We start from the raw sequence: 21237 nt of genomic DNA, 5'->3' as shown, positions 1-21237 counted from the left end.
CTTCTGTCCTATCCAAAGTTATGAATGCTCTGGACTATATTTTTTTTTAACGCTGAGTTTCAAAATGTCCCATCACACACTAACTTACAGTTGTGTCTCGAATACTGTCTGTATGAACAAAAGTAATATCAAAGATGGCGATGTCCATAAAACTGAAAAGTCTTAGCACTTTTGACAGGACAGAGTCCATCCAGAGGTCATCCATTAAATCTTCATTAACCGACAGCAGCTTCATTGTAACGTTAACCATGCGCTAGCTGGACACATTTAACCGCTGCACTTACGTCTCAGTGTCTCACACATGACACGCCATTTGAGTCACGCATAGAACACAAAACTGATAGAAGCAGCTCCGGTGGAGAACAGTGACTGGATCTTAAAAATTCTGATGACACACAGCTCATATCTCCATCGCTGTAAGTCACCGAAAGCATAGCGGCTCTCTCGCACTGTATGACGTGACAGACAACTAGTTGTCCAGTCCTGTTCCGTTCACACAACGCAAATTTTCTGAGAATGCGGTTGTGAGTCCTGAAAATTTACAGGTGTGAGTTCTGTTATAGAATGCGGTTGTAACTGTCATAAATAACTGTACTGTGTGTGAAAGTAACTGTATTAAGGACTCAAATACAGGACTGACAACCATATTCTGTTGCTGTGTGAACGTGGCCTATTTTTTGCTGCTTTGAGCATTCCTTCTACTCTGATGAGTCCCTCAGTTCCTGCCGCTGGAAAAAAACAACACAGCATGATGCTGCTCCACCACCACACTTTACTGTTGGGATGGTATTGTGCAGGTGATGAGCAGTGCCTGGCTTCCTCCAAACATGACGCTTGGAACTGAGGTTCATCAGACCAGAGAATCTTGTCCTTTGTGTGCTCTACAAAGTGTTTTTCATGTGTCTGTCTTCACTGAGGAGAGGCTACTCTGTCATAAAGCCCAGGGGTGCGTTTCCCGAAAGCATCGTTGGTGAACCATGGTCGTAAGTCCAATTGAACTCTATTGGTAACGATGGAACTTGCGACCGTAGTTCGCTTCGGGAAACACGCTCCAGATCGGTGTTGCAGTGATGTTTGTCCATCTCTAAGTTTCTCCCTTCTCCATTAATTATCATGGAGCTCAACTAGAGTGACCATCAGCTTCTTGGTCATCACTCAAACCAAGGCCCTTCTCCATTGATTGCTCAGTTTGCTCTAGAAAGTGTCCTGGTTGTTCCAAACTTCTTCCAGTAAGAATTATGGAGGCTACATGCTTCTGTGAACCTTTAATACAGCATTTTTTTTTTTTTTTTTTTTTTTTTTTTTGACTTTCTCAAATCTGTCTTAATACAATCCTGTCTCTGAGCTCCACAGGCAGTTCCTTTGACCTCATGGCTTGGTTTTTGCACTGATATGCACTGTTAGACCTTTTGTTGAGAGATGTGTGCCTTTCCAAATAATACCCATTTAATTGAATTTGCATCAGTTAACTCCACTCGAAGTGTAGTAACATCTACAAGTGAAACTGGAATGCTCCTGAGTTTTCCAGTTCTTTTCCATTTCACGTGTCCCAGAAAAGCGTATGAATACCTATGCAATGTAATTATTTCAGTTTTCTATTTTTTATACATTCGCAAAGTTATCACAGATCTGTTTTTGCTTTTTCATTATGTTGTATGGAGTGTAGATTAATGTGAAATAAAGTAATTTAAAGTAGTTTAACATTAAGCAGAAACATAAAACGTGAAAAAAAAAAAATGAAGGGGTTTGAATACTTCAGGTGTGTGCAGGTTTTATTCTCAATGCCGGCAGGAAAAATGTTGGTGGGGGAGTGAATAAACAGTGCTCTCTTCCACCCTTGAGCAAGGCACCTAACCTCAAAAATGGCTGCCCACTGCTCCAGGTGTGTGTCCACGGTTTGCAGTGTGTGTGTGTTCAATACTCACTACTCCTAATGTGTGTGCACTAACTTGGATGGGTTAAATGCAGAGGACAAGTCCAAGTATGGGTTACCATATTTGGCCATCACGTCACTTTCAATTGTTGCTGCCCATCAATCTGAGAAGGGTTATTAGGCCATTTCCAAACAATTTGAAGTCCATCATTCTGCAGTAAGGAAGATTATTCACGAGTGGAAAACATTCAAGACCGTTGTCAGTCTTCCCAGGAGTGGACGTCCCAGCAAATTCACCCCAAGGTTAGACCATGCAATGCTCAGAAAAACAGCAAAATACCCAAGAGCTACACCTCAGACTCTACAGGCCTCAGTTAACATGTTTAATGTAAAAGCTCATGACAGTTCAATTAGAAAAAGACGGAATGTGTGTGGCATGTTTGGAAGGGTTGCCAGGAGGAAGCTTCTTCTCTCTAAATATAACATGGCCGCACAGCTTAGCAAGCTACATCTGAACAAACCACAAGACTTCTGGAACAAAGTCCTTTGGACAGATGACACCAAAGTGGAGATGTTTGGCCATAATGCACAGAAAACTGAACACAGTATATCAGCACAAACACATACCAGCTGTCCATCATGCTGATGGAGGGGTGATGATTTAGGCTTGTTTTGCAGCCACAGGACCTGGGCATCTTGCAGTCATTGAGTTGACCATGAACTCTTCTGTATACCAAAGTATTCTAGAGTCAAATGTGAGGCCATCTGTCCAAAAGCTTGGCTGAAATTGGGTCCTGCAACAGGACAATGATCTTGTGATACCAGCTAATCTACAGCAGAATGGCTCAAAAAGAAAATAATTAAGATGTTGCAATGGCCCAGTCAAAATCCAGACCTCAACCCAACTGAAATGCGGTGGTGGGACATTTAGAGAGCAGTGTAATAATAAAAACTAAAAGTTGTAACATCAAGTAACATCTAAGGAGTCATATGTTAAAAATATAAAATTTTCTTATTGATTTTATTGAGTTGAGTATTGATTTTAGATTGGGTGGAAATTACGATTAATCATCTGTCCGCTAAATTGGACATCATGCATCACTATATTTCAGCTAATTATTACAAAGTATTACTGTGACTGTTGTTCTTGAAAATACTTACTGCTTTAACTTTTTTGGTTGTAAATAAATGTATTTGTGTTATTAGAATGCAATTTGTGGTTACATCAAAAAAGTAATCTGATTACGTAATGCATGTTACCTGTAATACATTAGTTTACTTGTTGCATTAAAAACGTAATGTGGATGCATTATGCTTGTTCCTTATAATGCATTACTCGTAACACTGCTCATTTCAGATGAGATTGATTTATTTATTTATTTTTTTCCCAGTCTGAAAACATCAATAGATCAATGTAGATTTCAATCTGAGGTTTTCTCAGAGAGGAGAGCTAAATATATCCAGCAGGACAAATTTAGTCAACAGGAACCAACTTTGGTCGAACAGGAACCAACTCAATTGCGTTTGAAGCTGTATTATAATTTTATATATATATATATATATGTGTGTGTGTGTGTGTGTGTGACCCTCTTTGGTTTATCTCTGGCCCGGTTTGTCACTGCGGTCAAGCCAGCCGCAGTTTGAAAATACACGGTCAAGCCAGCCGCCAAAAAAAAAAAGTGTGTGCGCCTATTACTATAAATACGGTAATTTCAGGAACAGCAGAGAGAGAACGCGCTTTCAGAGCGCTCAAGTTGCCCATCTATCTATCTATCTATCTATCTATCTATCTATCTATCTATCTATCTATCTATCTATCTATCTATCTATCTATCTATCTTTATTCAGTCTAATATATAAAACATCTGTTTCTTTCTTTCTTTCTTTCTTTCTTTCTTTTCTTTTTCTAATATATCTATCTTTTTTCTTTCGATTATATATCCATCTCTTTCTTTTTTCTTTCTAATGTTTCTTTCTCTTACTATATCTTTCTTTTTTCTAATATATCTATTTCTTTTTTCTTTCTAATGTCTTTCTTTCTATAATTTCTTTCTTTTCTGTTTCTATAGGGGACGTCCCATACAGTATGCATACCTCATAAATATCCCTTTTACTGCAGCATTTTGGAGATATGCCACATTATTCGACTTCAAAGGCCTATAAACACCTCATTTCAAATAAGCAGAAAAAACTAATGGTTTGTTTCTATAGGGGACGTCCCATACAGTATGCATATCCCATATGAGTACATTTTACTGCAGCATTTTGGAGATATGCCACATTATTCGACTTCAAAGGCCTATAAACACCTCATTTCAAATAAGTAGAAAAAACTAATGGTTTGTTTCTATAGGGGACATCCCATAGAGTATGCATACCTCATATGAGTACATTTTACTGCAGCATTTTGGAGATATGCCACATTATTTGACTTTGGAGGCCTATAAAGACTCCATTTCAAAAAAGTAGAAAAAAATAATGCTCAGTTTCTATAGGGGGCATCCCATAGAGTATGCATACCTCATATGAGTACATTTTACTGCAGCATTTTGGAGATATGCCACATTATTTGACTTCAAAGGCCTATAAACACCTCATTTCAAATAAGTAGAAAAAAACAATTAACTATTTCTATAGGGGACGTCCCATAGAGTATGCATACCTTATATGAGTACATTTTACTGCAGCATTTCGGACATATGCCACATTATTTGACTTCAAAGACCTATAAACACCTCATTTCAAATAAGTAGAAAAAACAAATAGTCTGTTTCTATAGGGGATGTCGCATAGAGTATGCATACCCCATATGAGTACATTTTACTGCAGCATTTTGGAGATATGCCACATTATTTGACTTCAAAGGCCTATAAACACCTCATTTCAAATAAGTAGAAATAACTAATGGTTTGTTTCTATAGGGGACATCCCATAGAGTATGCATACCCCATATGAGTACATTTTACTGCAGCATTTTGGAGATATGCCACATTATTCGACTTCAAAGGCCTATAAACACCTCATTGCAAATAAGTAGAAAAAAACAATGAACTGTTTCTATAGGGGACATCCCATAGAGTATGCATACCTCATATGAGTACATTTTACTGCAGCATTTTGGAGATATGCCACATTATTCTACTTCAAAGGCCTACAAACACCTCATTTTTAATAAGTAGAAAAAAAGAAAGGTACATTTCTATAGGGGACGTCCCATAGAGTATGCATACCTCATATGAGTACATTTTACTGCAGCATTTTGGAGATATGCCACATTATTTGACTTTGGAGGCCTATAAAGACTCCATTTCAAAAAAGTAGAAAAAAATAATGCTCAGTTTCTATAGGGGGCGTCCCATAGAGTATGCATACCTCATATGAGTACATTTTACTGCAGCATTTTGGAGATATGCCACATTATTTGACTTCAAAGGCCTATAAACACCTCATTTCAAATAAGTAGAAAAAAACAATGAACTGTTTCTATAGGGGACGTCCCATAGAGTATGCATACCTCATATGAGTACATTTTACTGCAGCATTTTGGAGATATTTCACATTATTTGACTTCAAAGGCCTATAAACACCTCATTTCAAATAAGTAGAAAAAAGTAATGGTCTGTTTCTATAGGGGACGTCCCATAGAGTATGCATACCTCATATTTATCATTTTTACTGCAGCATTTTGGAGATATATCACATTATTCAACTTCAAAGGCCTATAAACACCTCATTTAAAATAAGTAGAAGAAAACAAAGGTCTGTTTCTATAGGGGGCATCCCATACAGCATGCATACCTCAAATAGCATAGGACAACGCCTTGCCCTAAACTGTCCTCACACGTCTACAGGAAACATACACATACACAAGCCCTCCTTCCTTTCCCCCTGACACAAGTTACTGAAAATTCTCCAAGATGTATAATGTATCTGGTATATCTATTGTTTTTTCCTTTCATGTTTGGTATCATTTTAAATGTCTCAGTGTGGTTGGTAAAATGGTCTCAAATTCACAGCAGTCATTGGTATTATGAAGAAGGTTGAAAACTAAGGAGATGTAACGAATGTAGCGGTTATTACTAAATTTATGGATGAAATATGAATATAATAATTCATAAGGTTATGAATAAATTATGATTCATATATCGACCCAACGGGGAATTAAACATATATTGTGAATCAATTACAACGAATTATAATCAATTACATATATGATTAGTTCTGGTTTAATAATTATTTAGAGAAACTGTTCGTTTGTCCAGCAAACTAAGTCCCTCACAGAATATTATAAACAGAGTTATTCTCTGGCCATGAAAATAACTAAAGCATAAAGCGATCGAAAAACGTTAAAGTGACTTGGTCTTCAGTTGAAAGAACAACAGAACAATCGAGCATGAATTAAGTGTTTAATATATGCAGCTACGGCTACCGAGATTATACGTCTAAAATATATACAGAAGTATACACATATATATACACAAGAGTGAGAATGAAGAAAAGACATGGAAAGAAAGATGATCAAAGGATGGCAAATTCTTTGTTAAACCTTTTTGAGAGAGAGCCAGCACAGAAATCAGTTTAGACAAATTCAGATAAATGATAATACTTGCTTATTGGTTCAAGTCCGTGTGTAGCAGTTTCAATGCGCCTGGCTGGGTTAGTCCTTTCAGAGAGGGTTTCTCCGGCGGGGTTTTCAAAAGAGGTTTAAGCTTAAGTAACTTAGCCGAAGAGAGAGAAAGTCTAAGGAAGTGGTCCTCCCGAACTGCGCGCGTGGTTGGGAAGCGCGGTCAACTGAGGCGTCCGTGCACGAGGTGCTCGTGAGTCAGTCGGGAGACAAAGGAGAAGAAGAAGAGGAGCGAGTGAAGGTGTGTGTCGTTGTCTTTATGGAAACCCAAGCTAACACACCTCCTGAATTGTAGCGACCAATAGATGCGCAGCACTATTTGGCGGGCAAAGTTGCTTTGTTTGGTCTCCTAGCTGAATTTGCATACTTGATGATTATCCGATCGGATTTCGAGATGGAGTACGTTCTTCACAGGATCATTAAACACATAGAAAAATGCATTTGTCCGTTTTGTGACATGTCTCAATGAATAGCTCAAGTCCGGAGCTTTAAAACGAGATCAAACTCGATAGGTCGGAAAGGCATAGGGAAGAAGTTATGGTTTACAGACAGAATTCCACTATTACCATGCACACTAGCACAAATACACTCCTTTAAACACTAGGAAACATGCATACGCTTCAAAATACAGGATGGGTATATGTTGGCATAATTTGTATTTTACATATACAGTCAAAAATGTATGTTTGTGAGTTTCTGTATGTGTCTGTGTGTGTGTTTTTGTGTGTCCCTGTGTGTGTGGGGTGTTGGAATGTGGATCTGGTCAGTCTCTGGGGGGGGTGCTCCTTTTGAAGTCACCAAAGTGAGGAAGTTGGACTTTTCTGTTTACCATTGCAGGCCCACAAACCTGCCGAAAGTCACAGCCGTCCGGCGCCGATTTAGTGATTTATAAACAAAGTTCACCAGGTTAAAAGCGTTCTGAAAACTCCAAAGTTTATTGACTCTGAACGGATCCATCCAGGTGTTACAGTGAATTTAGTCCTCTTTTTGAGTGGTGTTGTGAAAACCCACTCCTCTCCCCCTAAAACAGGTGTTGGTGTAGTAAAAAATTACAACCCTTTTGTTTTGGTCTGTGTATATAAGGTAAAGTGCAAAGCAGTCATGTGGGATCTTCTGTAGCCAGAAACCCCGTACAGTGATGGGTGCGTGTCTTAAAAACACACTTGACATTTGATATTCAATAGTATTCTTGACATTTATTCAACAGTGCTTTGATCTGCCTGCATTGACACTATTATTTAAGAGCTGCTGTGCAGCCAAATTATGTACCAGTTATCAATGTAAAGCTGCTTTGACACAATCTGCATTGTAAAAAGCGCTATATAAATAAAGGTGACTTGACTTGACTTGACTTGACTTATTTCTGATTTCTGATTTCTGAATTGGCTTCTAATTGGTTATTTGTGTAATTGGCATGATACACTTTTACCTGACAAATAAAATGGGTAACACTTTATAATCTCACACAATTAAGCATAAGTTAAGCATTAGTTAAACACTAGTAAACAGTCAATTCATCATTTATAAAACATTAATAGACATTAGTAAGCCATTTATAAATACAACTATAAATGCTTTGTTCTTGATTTATAAGCATATCTATAATGAGTTTAATGATTGTATTTTCATACTTTATTAATGATCAATTTATTATTTCTAAATTATGTATTACATTATTCACAAACCAGTAATTTAGGAATTGTCAGTGGTTCATAAGATCATTTTTGAAGTGTAAGTAAATGATTAATAAAATATTTAAATGTACATTTATGCATCTCAATATTCAGACATATAGTATTACTTACTCAGTGTGTTAATAAATGCTTTATTAACACATATTCCTAGTGTCAAAACTACCTCAGTACTAACTTTAAAACATAAGAGAACAGCACTGCAGAAGATCACTGAACCTTTAAATCTCATTTATAAAAGCTTTACAAAGCATAAATAGTCCTCACTTTAGATGAGCTCACAAAAATTGTTAACTAAACACTTCTAAATATTTTATAATTATCTGAATTAATCATGAATTGCAATAGGAATATGTGTTAATAAAGCATTTATTAACATACTAAGTAACTATTATTATATGTCTAAATAATAAGATGTATAAATGAATGTTTAAATAGTTTATTAATAATTTACTTACACTTAATAAATGATTTTATGAATCACTGACAACTTCTGAATAACTGGTTTGTAAATAATGCTATACTTAATTTAGAAATGATAAATTGGTTATTAATAAAGTATAAATACAATTATTAAACTCATTATAGATATGCTTATAAATCAAAAATAAACCATTTATATTTGTATTTATAAATGCTTACTAATGTCTTTTAATGCTTTATAAGTGATGAATTAAGAGTTAATGCTTAACTAATGATTCATAGCGTGCAGTTATTATATTACCATAAAAGGTTATATTTGCTTTACTCTGGATTCTCCTGATATCATTATTAGCAGTAAATTATGGGAGGCTAATGTTACCGTAAATCTGTGTCCAGGGTAGAACAAACTGAAGACGCATTAATGAAGGAGCAGTAGGCACTTCATCTGAAGACCTTTTGATTTCAGTTTACCACTGATAGTAAGGTGTATGGAAGTGGCTAAATTAAAATACACTTTTGTTCAAGTAAGTAGTAGGCAACTGACTAAAGGTTTAGCTAACTTATTACACCCTCTGACGAAGATCAGACTGGCGAGTTTATGTTTGTGAGTTTACCGCAAAAGCCGGGAAGAGTACCTCTGTGTGGCATTGGGTCCTTGATGAACGAATAATTGAAAGGATACCCAGAATAATCAAATATCTAAGTTAATACATAACCAATAATTAATTTCTTATTGGAAACACAACCTAAGACTAATAATCATTTGAAATCGGAGTCAGATTAAACAAGTGAAATTAAGTGAACTTCACAGGGGCACTGAAAAGACATACATGCGTTAACCTTCGCCCAGGCCATCGGATTCCGTTTTTGGGTTCCCTATACAGTTTGTTTCTAAAGGGGATGTTTCATACAATATGCATACCTCATATGGAACCATTTTACTGCAGCATTTTAGAGAAATGTCACATTAATCGACTTCAGAGGCCTATAAAGTCCTCATTTCTAATAAGTAGAAAAATATAAAGGTCACTTTCTATAGGAGATATCCCAAATACACAACACATATGAAAACATCTTACTGCAGCGTTTTGGCGATATGTCACATTTTACTACTTCAAATGCATATAAAGTCCTCATTTCTTATAAGTTGAAAAAATAATGCCCAGTTCTCAAAAGGGATGTGCCTTACTATATGCACAACACACATGAAACCATTTTACTGCAGTGGTTTGGAGACACACATCTTTATTCTACTTTATTCACCTATAAAAACCTCATTTCTAATAAGTAGAAAAAACGAATGGCCAGTTCTTATAGGGGACATCCCGTACCATATACACACACCACATATGAAAACATTTTACTGCAGCATTTTGGAGATACGCATGTCACATTTTACTACTTCAGATGCCAATAAAGTCCTCTTTTCTAATAAGTAGAAAAACGTATTGGCCAGTTCTTATAATGGACGTCCCATACTATATGCACAACTCATACGAAACCATATACTGCAGCATTTTGGAGATATATCACATTTTACTACTTCAGATGCCTATAAAGTCCCCATTTCTAATAAGTAACAGAAAAACTAATGGTCAGTTTCAGTGGAGGTGTGTCAGGCATTAATGCCCAGCCAATCCCTGTTTCCTATCAGTCGAAAAAAATGGATGGTATATTCCTGTAGGGGTCATCCCACATTATATACGCACTTCATATGTAGCAATCTAACTGTGGTGTTTGGGAGAAATGCAATTTTTCAAGGACATTATGAAGTCCTTATAAAAAAAATACATAGTCAGCTCTTGTAGGGGACCTAAAGAAACGTCTCAGGTTACGTATGTAACCTTGGTTCCCTGAGAGGGAACAAGACGCTGCATCAAATGCTTTGTGAATGCCTCTGCATGATTGCATCGTGAAGCACATGTGAAATCAGTCCAATGGCATCATAGGCAGATGACGTCATGACCAGGAAACTATAAAGCACACCTAAACCAAACAGAGTCAGCTTCTGATAGGTCGAAGTCGGTCACAGGTACGCCCGTTACCTCTCAGGGAACCATGGTTACATACGTAACCTGAGATGTTTCCTTTCAAGGCAACTCATTTTGGGAATGAATTCAGCTCGAATTAAATAATTGATTTATAGTGAATTATAAAGAGTCATTTAGTTTACAGCCGAGCAACTGAATCATACAGCGTTCATCTGCTCAGGCCATAATAAGCTCTTGTAGCGGATATTAATATCCACTATCGTAAAAACTCTAATTAGAGTGCGGTAACTTTAAGATTGACAGTTTAAGACATTACATTTTCGAGCACATAATACAAGACACTTTCTTTTAAAATCTACAAGAGACTTTATTTATTCTAACACAAACTAATCTAACACAAACACGCAAACACACGCAAACATTCATACACGTTGCAGAAAGAAAGGACATGAGAGAAATAGTTTTGAGAGAGAATGAAATGATGAGCATGATTTTTAGCAAAATATGCACTTTAAATGACCTGACCTGAACGAACTATGAATCATTAATTTAATGCACCAGTTCAGTGTTAGAATCTGGTGGTACTTGCTTGTTGATTTCAAATGGAGAGAAGGGTTTTTCAGTCGATGATTTGTTGCAGAATCTTTTCAGGTCCGGATTGTGGTTAGGTAAAAACCAGTCACGTTTGAGCATGCTAGCAAATGAAATTAAATCTCTTGTTGTGGCTGGAATTAAAGTTGCAAAAGTCGTTAGAAGGCGGCAAAATAACCCTTATCTATCGTTATCGGTCTCTGGAATCACCAGCTTTGCCAGAGAGCACCATTTAGACATGATTTCTACACAGATTTCATTCAAGCCATGATTTAAACATACATTTGAGATTTAAATTAATTTCAAACCAGACCAGACATGCTTTCAATCAATCATTCAAAAGTTATCACATTTTCATGAATTGTGGGTGTTCTATAGCATAACAGCTTACATGTAGCATGTTTAGACATGATATAAAATTTATGCAGTTGAAAGATGTTTGATACAAATTGTTTGGAACAATTCAATGCTGTTTTAGTTGTAGAAACAGTCTCTGTGTAGCCTGGATGCCAGCCGAACTTAGCCCCGTCCACAACATTTTGAGGTCAGGGAGTTCGGTCTGGACTCGATCCGTAGAGGAGTAATTATGCCCGAACAGAAACTGTTCGGACCAATCACATTTGTCAGGGCGATGATTGACAGATTATCACCAGAAACGTAATCAGCCACGTCATCAAAGAGCGCTTGGGTTGAATTAGTTTACAACAATGATGGCTGTTGTTAAAGAACTGAGATGTGTAGATTCCGCTATCGCGTCCGTTATAGAAGATATCGACAGCGCATTAATTGGCAAGTACTCAGTGTATACTTAAATTCTTTTTACAACACCGGCAAAGATTGTTTACGCTCATCTTCTACTAGTTCCAGCATGTGTGCAGTTGAGTTCTATTGACAACTATGCGTCGCTCAACATACATCACTTACTCTGTAGCTCTGATTGGTTGAAGGAGGTCTTTCCTGGATCGGTTGAAATACGCCCCCATAATCAAAGCCCAATGGAGCAGTATCAGACTCATATTCGAACTAGAATTGAGTATGACCACGTCAGGCTAGTCTCTGTGTGTTTTTTCTGTAAAGTTAGGTCACTCAGAGAAACAGGCCTGCATAGTCTCTGTCTCTTTTGATCTGGAGATCAAAGATTCTTTATTTTCTGGTGACCATTTGGTTTCTACAAATGACTTAAAGGTTTGTCTCCTCTCCTTCAGTCAGGAAGCATGGGTGCCATAAAAGTACCTAGCAGGGGTGGTTCTGTAGATGGACTGGAGCCGAAAATTAGATTCTTTTGGGTTTCTGGAATTATGTTTTGAAATAATCATCTAAATGATTAATTTGTCTGGTTCGTCGAGTATGCATACTCTATGGGACGTCCCCTATAGAAACAGACCATTTGTTTTTTCTACTTATTTGAAATGAGGTGTTTATAGGCCTTTGAAGTGGAATATCTCCATAATGCTGCAGTAAAAAGGATAGATATGAGGTATGCATACTCTATGGGACGTCCCCTATAGAAACAGACCTTTGTTTTTTTCTACTTATTTGAAATGAGGTGTTTATAGGCCTTTGAAGTCGAATAATGTGGCATATCTCCAAAATGCTGCAGTAAAATGTACTAATATGAGGTATGCATACTCTATGGGACGCCCCCTATAGAAACTGACCATTCGTTTTTTCTACTTATTTGAAATGAGGTGTTTATAGGCCTTTGAAGTTGAATAATATGGCATATCTCCAAAATGCTGCAGTAAAATGTACTCATATGGGGTATGCATACTCTATGGGATGTCCCCTATAGAAACAAACCATTAGTTTTTTCTACTTATTTGAAATGAGGTGTTTATAGGCCTTTGAAGTCAAATAATGTGGCATATCTCCGAAATGCTGCAGTGAAATAGACTCATATGAGGTATGAATACTGTATGGGACGTCCCCAATAAAAAGAGACCATTGTTTTTTTCTACTTATTTGAAATAAGATATTTATAGGCCCTGATGTCGAATAATGTGGCATATCTCCAAAATCCTGCAGTAAAATTTACTCATATGAGGTTTGCATACTCTATGGGATGTCCCCTATAGAAACAGTTAATTGTTTTTTTCTACTTATTTGAAATGAGGTGTTTATAGGCCTCTGAAGTCAAATAATGTGGCATATCTCCGAAATGCTGCAGTAAAATGTATTCATATGGGGTATGCATACTCTATGGGACGTCCCCTATAGAAACAGACCATTTGTTTTTTCTACTTATTTGAAATGAGGTGTTTATAGGCCTTTGAATTAAATTAATGTGGCATATCTCCGAAATGCTGCAGTAAAATATACTGATATGGGGTATGCATACTCTATGGGATGTCCCCTATAGAAACAAGCCATTAGTTTTTTCTACTTATTTGAAATGAGATGTTTATAGGCCTTTGAAGTGGAATATCTCCATAATGCTGCAGTAAAAAGGATAGATATGAGGTATGCATACTCTATGGGACGTCCCCTATAGAAATAGACCTTTGTTTTTTTCTACTTATTTGAAATGAGGTGTTTATAGGCCTTTGAAGTCCAATAATGTGGCATATCTCTAAAATGCTGCAGTAAAATGTACTCATATGAGGTATGCATACTCTATGGGATGTCCCCTATAGAAACAAACCATTAGTTTTTTCTACTTATTTGAAATGAGGTGTTTATAGGCCTTTGAAGTGGAATATCTCCATAATGCTGCAGTAAAAAGGATAGATATGAGGTATGCATACTCTATGGGACGTCCCCTATAGAAATAGACCATTACTTTTTCTACTTATTTGAAAAGGAGTCTTTATAGGCCTCCAAAGTCAAATAATGTGGCATATCTCCAAAATGCTGCAGTAAATTTTACTTATATGAGGTATGCATACTCTATGGGACGTCCCCTATAGAAACAGACCATTTGTTTTTTCTACTTATTTGAAATGAGGTGTTTATAGGCCTTTGAAGTGGAATATCTCCATAATGCTGCAGTAAAAAGGATAGATATGAGGTATGCATACTCTATGGGACGTCCCCTATAGAAATAGACCTTTGTTTTTTTCTACTTATTTGAAATGAGGTGTTTATAGGCCTTTGAAGTTTAATAATGTGGCATATCTCCAAAATGCTGCAGTAAAATGCACTCATATTGGGTATGCGTACTCTATGGGACGTCCCCTATAGAAACAGACCATTTGTTTTTTCTACTTATTTGAAATGAGGTGTTTATAGGCCTTTGAAGTGGAATATCTCCATAATGCTGCAGTAAAATGTACTCATATGGGGTATGCATACTCTATGGGACGTCCCCTATAGAAACAGACCATTTGTTTTTTCTACTTATTTGAAATGAGGTGTTTATAGGCCTTTGAAGTGGAATATCTCCATAATGCTGCAGTAAAAAGGATAGATATGAGGTATGCATACTCTATGGGACGTCCCCTATAGAAATAGACCTTTGTTTTTTTCTACTTATTTGAAATGAGGTGTTTATAGGCCTTTGAAGTTGAATAATGTGGCATATCTCCAAAATGCTGCAGTAAAATGCACTCATATTGGGTATGCGTACTCTATGGGACGTCCCCTATAGAAACATACCATTTGTTTTTTCTACTTATTTGAAATGAGGTGTTTATAGGCCTTTGAAGTCGAATAATGTTGCATATCTCCAAACAGCTGCAGTAAAATGTACTCATATGAGGTATGCATACTCTATGGGATGTCCCCTATAGAAATAAACCATTAGTTTTTTCTACTTATTTGAAATGAGGTGTTTATAGGCCTCTGAATTAAAATAATGTGGCATATCTCCGAAATGCTGCAGTAAAATGTACTGATATGGGGTATGCATACTCTATGGGATGTCCCCTATAGAAACAAACCATTAGTTTTTCTACTTATTTGAAATGAGGTGTTTATAGGCCTTTGAAGTCAAATAATGTGGCATATCTCCGAAATGCTGCAGTAAAATTGACTCATATGAGGTATGAATACTCTATGGGACGTCCCCAATAAAAAGAGACCATTGTTTTTTTCTACTTATTTGAAATAAGGTATTTATAGGCCCCTGATGTCGAATAATGTGGCATATCTCCAAAATTCTGCAGTAAAATGTACTCATATGAGGTATGCATACTCTATGGGATGTCCCCTAAAGAAACAGTTCATTGTTTTTTTCTACTTATTTGAAATGAGGTGTTTATAGGCCTCCAAAGTCAAATAATGTGGCATATCTCCAAAATGCTGCAGTAAAATGTACTCATATGAGGTATGCATACTCTATGGGATGTCCCCTATAGAAACTGACCATTACTTTTTTCTACTTATTTGAAATGGAGTCTTTATAGGCCTCCAAAATCAAATAATGTGGCATATCTCCAAAATGCTGCAGTAAAATGTACTCATATGAGGTATGCATACTCTATGGGATGTCCCCTATAGAAACAAACCATTAGTTGTTTTCTACTTATTTGAAATGAGGTGTTTATAGGCCTTTGAAGTTGAATAATGTGGCATATCTCCAAAATGCTGCAGTAAAATGTACTCATATGAGGTATGCATACTCTATGGGACGTCCCCTATAGAAACAGACCATTTGTTTTTTCTACTTATTTGAAATGAGGTGTTTATAGGCCTTTGAAGTCGAATAATGTGGCATATATCCAAAATGATGCAGTAAAAGGGATATTTATGAGGTATGCATACTGTATGGGACGTCCCCTATAGAAATAGACCATTGGTATTTTCTACTTATTTAAAATGAGGTCTTTATAGCTAATCAGACAGTAATCCTTATGCAGTAAGACAGTAACACAATTTAATTCAAGAGTAATTGTAATAATATATATATATATATATATATATATATATATATATATATATATATATATGAAAATAACAACAGAGGGATAGAAAGAAATATTAGAAAGATAGACATTACAAAGAAAAAGGAAAGAGATATATTAGAAAAAAAGAAATAGATATATTAGAAAAAAGAAAGATATAGTAAGAGAAAGAAACATTAGAAAGAAAAAAGAAAGATGGATATATAATCGAAAGAAAAAAGATAGATATATTAGAAAGAAAGAAAGAAAGAAAGAAAGAAAGATGTTTTATATATTAGACTGAATAAAGATAGATAGATAGATAGATAGATAGATAGATAGATAGATAGATAGATAGATAGATAGATAGATAGATAGATAGATAGATAGAGACAACTCGAGCGCTCTGAAAGCGCGTTCTCTCTCTGCTGTTCCTGAAATTACCGTATTTATAGTAATAGGCGCACACACTTTTTTTTTTGGCGGCTGGCTTGACCGTGTATTTTCAAACTGCGGCTGGCTTGACCGCAGTGTCTTGTCTCACCCTTCATTAACACGCAACTCAGAATACGGATGATCACAGTATTTATTTGTCCTGCACAGAGCAATAGAAGAAAGAGAAACAAGTGAGTAAAGTTGCTTCAGCTCCATCTGTACGAGACATTTCACCACAGCAGTTCTCTCTAGCTCTGCTGTATACCAATATAGCAATAAACAATTTGGCTTCTTAGATTTAATGCTTTGTGATCGTATAGTAGTTTTCAATATCAGATAGTAATATGCATAGACAGAAATATTATAATAATTATTTATTTCACTAGTTTCACTAGTTCGGGAGCACATGGAATGACGCACATGGAAAGATTCGGTTCATTAAAAACGGAAATAAAACTATCAAAAATATGAACAGAAAACACACTCTATAAGTCAACTAGTGTTCAATGTGTGCAATCCCCTTCATACATCGTCTAACATTCAACATGAAACTTATATTTTTAACTTTTAATACGGAGCTGCAGCAGAAACGATTCACCCACAGCAGTTCTCTCTAGCTCTGCTGCAGGTTCGAACTCGGTGGGCTATAGCGCCACCAGCGCAACCAATAGGAAGCGTGAACACATTACAGCAGGATTTATTTAAAGAACCCTTGAACTATGATATTTATCCCGTTACATATATATATTATAGTTTACACGTGATTTTAGATCATTTTATTCATTGGTTTGTTAAATGTACACAGTGCTATTACTGTATTATAGTATCTCTTTGGTTAAAACCAAAAAACTCAAGTGGACATCTGTGTAAAAATGTGTGTAAAAAAAGTTCAGATCATGTTTTTCATGCCCTAACAGCAATAAAAGCACATAGGGGAAAAAATCTGACTGAGGTTGTAATAATTAATGCATGAAAGGGTTAACGTTGTCCACTAGAGGGAGCCACATGATATACTTTTTTAAGCCTAATCTTTTTCTATCAGTTTCTATTCATGGGAATAAATGCGTTGATCTACTTCATTTGTATAACTATGGTGAACTGACAGGATAGTTTTATATAATTAGTGAACATAGAAATATGTGAAATGCTTGTATAGATCTTTAAATGTTTATTTAACTTCTATAGACTCAAATAAAACATATAAAACCAGCATATTAAACATTTAAACCGTTTCACAGACAAGACTTAATCCTAGTCCCAGACTAAAATTCATGTTTGAGCTGTTTTAACTGAAAGCAGTTTACACATATATCTTAAAATATGTCAGTGTCATTGTTTTGTCTCAAGATTGACACCAGTAATGTTTTTATTCCAAGGCACATTTATAAAAGCTACTTTAATGCCCTAATTGAACTAAGGCCTAATCCTATCTCAATCTAAGCCTGTCTGTGAAACCTGAACATAACATATTAAGCCATTTTAAGGGGTTTCTTTATGGGGACACTCTTGCACCTTTGCACGTTGCGATCGTATTCTGGGCTCAACTGATTGCCTGTATATGTTTCATCAATAAGGTGTATGAGTTTGGTCTTTTTAATTCACTGTTTGTCCACCGTTTAAAGTTAAGCATTTTAGAATGTCCAGCGACAGGGGAATCCTGTGTGACGTATGAGGGCAGCTCCAGTACTGCGGCACAGCGCCATATTTATTCTTTACATTAGTTTATTCTGCACATCAGCCTCGGGGGATATGACATTGTATCTCCTTTGTGGTAGAGAAAGCTCAATATGGATTACTGAATTTTTTATAATGAAATTGTGTTTGAAATGTTTTCATTTGAAATATTCACAGCTTAAATATACAACCATGCTGAATTTCAGCCCCCCAAAGCACTGTTTGGTTTGGTTTGTTTATTTATGTAGCACTGCTAAAAACAACCGAGGATGAACCAAAGTGCTTTACATAGTCCCAAAACAAAAACAACAAACAACAGAATATACACATATTAACAAATCAAACATCATAGACACCACATTTACCACATAGAGTTTAATATACTGTTAATAGAATGCTTTTTTTTTTTCATTTAGTGCAATTCAACATGCTATTTTTTTTCAGAGACATTAGTCATTATTTCACTTCCATATTAATCATTAAAGCTATTGCTACGACACAGAATATGCCCTACCTAAATGGTCAGGAGGAGCCGCTTCTACTGTGTATAAATTAAAATAAATTGTATTTCTGTAATTATTTCTAATTATTTGTAATTATTCTCTTGCCTTCTCATTTTCCCTCTGCATTCACTAACTGCCTGTTTAAAGACAACATAAAATGAAAAAAAAAAAAAAAAAAATCAATAAAATTAAAAAACGCTTTGTAAACAGACAGTGGGGGTGGAGGATTCCGTACATGGAAGTGAAAAGCAGGGCATGTTTGTGAGGGATGGTGGCTTGTTGGTGAATGACAGTTAGGGGCGGGGCTTGTGCTGCGCTGACTGATTGAATCAAACAGCTGAGAACGCGCGTGTGAAGACAGAGGAAAAGCAGCAGATGCATCGAAAGAAACCACAGCAGCACAATAAAACATTAAAGACAGCGTCTGCGGCAAACAGATGAAAGACGATGAATGCCAAATGTGTACGGTGTGTGTTTTAGAGGCGACGATGGTGTGGTGAAGAATGAGGACGCCTGACATTTTCATTTCTCTGTGACAACTGATGAACAACGCGCGGAGCAGCAGCAGCGCTTGAAGCAGAAACGCGAAGGGGAATACTCGTTTTGTCACGGTTTTTATTTTCAGCTCCTTTTATTTGTTGGTGTTTGACCTCGTTTATTAATCACACCGCAAACGCCCAACTAAACTAAAGATTTAGGGGGATATAGCTTAACCATTTTTAAATAGCACGAAGAGGAATAATTGTGCGGTCCTTCGCCGTGTTAATCAGCTGCAGGAGCAGAGATGTGACATTTTTCACACGAGCATTCAACCATCTATCATATCGGATGCTTTAATCGATAAAGGTACGTGCACAGATCAGATATAGACTATTGAAATCTACAAGAGGAATCTGCTGTTTTCTGGCAGGTGTCATCAAATGTTGCTTATTTTGATTCGAATATCTTTGCGCGTGTGTGTGTGTGTGTGTGTGTGTGTGTGTGTATGAAATCAAATCGTACAAACGTTTCATTGGTCATTTTGATGTGATTTATTCAAGCTAAATTACATAACGATTCATTAGATGCCTCTGTGGAATAGGGGTATATAAATATGAACAAATAATCAACACACTGGAGATCATTTCCCCTGACAGATATGCCATAAATGTAAAATGATTTTTACTCCTCTGCATTAAGTGTATGTAATTATACAGTACTATCATACTGCTTAATGCGACGATGCGTGATTGTGTCATTCTTTAAACGGAGGAAAATCGGATCCGAAATTCAAATTCAGAAAGAGAAGAGGATTTAACATTTTAAATATTTTTAGCCAAATTAATTAGCATATGACCATGAATTTAAACCAGTCACATGTTTATGTTATATAGCTAATAACAGGAGCTGGAAAGCATTCATAACCCAACCACTGAAAGAGCTTGTTTGATTAGGTTTTTTCCCCCTTCTCTTCCTACATTTCATTTGAGCATCCATGTTTGTAGTGTGCATCTGAAGTCCTGCATCTGAAGATTTATCATCCTCTGGTGCTGAGCTTAAAAACTGACCTCACCAGGCAATGGACTGAGGCCCTTTTCTAAAACCTGAAGTTCATCACATTATACATGCTGCTGTGGTTCTAGCTTCCCCCCTTCAGCGCCCCAGCTCACAACAACAACAACACAAAAGCTTTCTGCACTAACTCTTATTTATATTCAGACAATTGGAATAACACACATAAATAATCTTAAAGGTCCCGTTCTTCGTGATCCCATGTTTTAAACTTTAGTTAGTGTGTAATGTTGTTGTTGTTAGAGTATAAATAAAATCTGTAAAATTTTAAAGCTCAAAGTTCAATGCCAAGCGAGATATTTTATTTAACAGAAGTCGCCTACATCGAACGGCCAGTTTGGACTACATCCCTCTACTTCCTTCTTTAATGACGTCACTAAAACAGTTTTTTGACTAACCTCCGCCCACAGGAATACACAAGAGTTGCGTTTGTAGAGTGTGTTTGTCGCCATGTCGTCGAAACGCTGTTATTTTCATCCCGCAGTCCAATCTCCGGGTCTGATTCCGGCTCAAATTGATAGGGTAAAATTAAAGACATGTTTACAATAACACTGAGCGCATGCATGACCGTGACCTTTCCAGGCACGGTGCGCTCAGAGCTGTCGAATCACAACACAGGAACCGCTGGCACAATCAGAACTCGTTACGTATTTCTGAAGGAGGGACTTCATAGAACAAGGAAGTCATCCGCCCGTTTTTATGACAGTGGAAACAGCGGTATACAGATAAGTAAATTATGTGAAAAATACTGTGTTTTTTTTACACGCGAAACATGAACACGTTATATTGCACACTATAAACACAATCAAAGCTTCAAAAAAACACGAAAAACGGGACCTTTAACATTTTAGAAAAATGTATACAAAAATAAGACTCGAATATCAAGTGGTGCAGACTGGTTTTATATTATTCTTAATGATTTTGCACAAACAGGAACAATATGTCTTTGAAACTATTATGAATGAATTGTGGTTTATTTGGTAGCATTTCATAGTGTGGCTGATTTTACTAATATATTATTAGTGCTGGGCAGTATACCACTTTTGAATTTTGCATGTTGT

The 21237-nt window shown here is 36.4% G+C and overlaps 1 protein-coding gene across 2 annotated transcripts in view; it reads left to right on the top strand.

Moving 5' to 3' along the window:
* The first annotated feature begins 17901 nt into the window (after positions 1 to 17901).
* gprc5ba (G protein-coupled receptor, class C, group 5, member Ba) overlaps positions 17902 to 21237 on the top strand; it is a 58512-nt gene continuing 55176 nt past the window's right edge. Inside the window, exon 1 of one of the 2 annotated variants that reach the window (XM_048152773.1) lies at positions 17902 to 19471. The gene's annotated coding sequence lies outside the window, so the exon portion shown is untranslated. The remainder of the gene's footprint in view (positions 19472 to 21237) is intronic. The other variant, XM_048152763.1, reaches the window with a different exon arrangement.

Source organism: Megalobrama amblycephala, linkage group LG1, assembly GCF_018812025.1.
Source record: "Megalobrama amblycephala isolate DHTTF-2021 linkage group LG1, ASM1881202v1, whole genome shotgun sequence".
Classification (NCBI taxonomy): Eukaryota; Metazoa; Chordata; class Actinopteri; order Cypriniformes; family Xenocyprididae; genus Megalobrama; species Megalobrama amblycephala.
The sequence above is the reverse complement of the archived record's forward strand: the minus strand, read 5'-3'. Positions and strand labels throughout refer to the sequence as shown.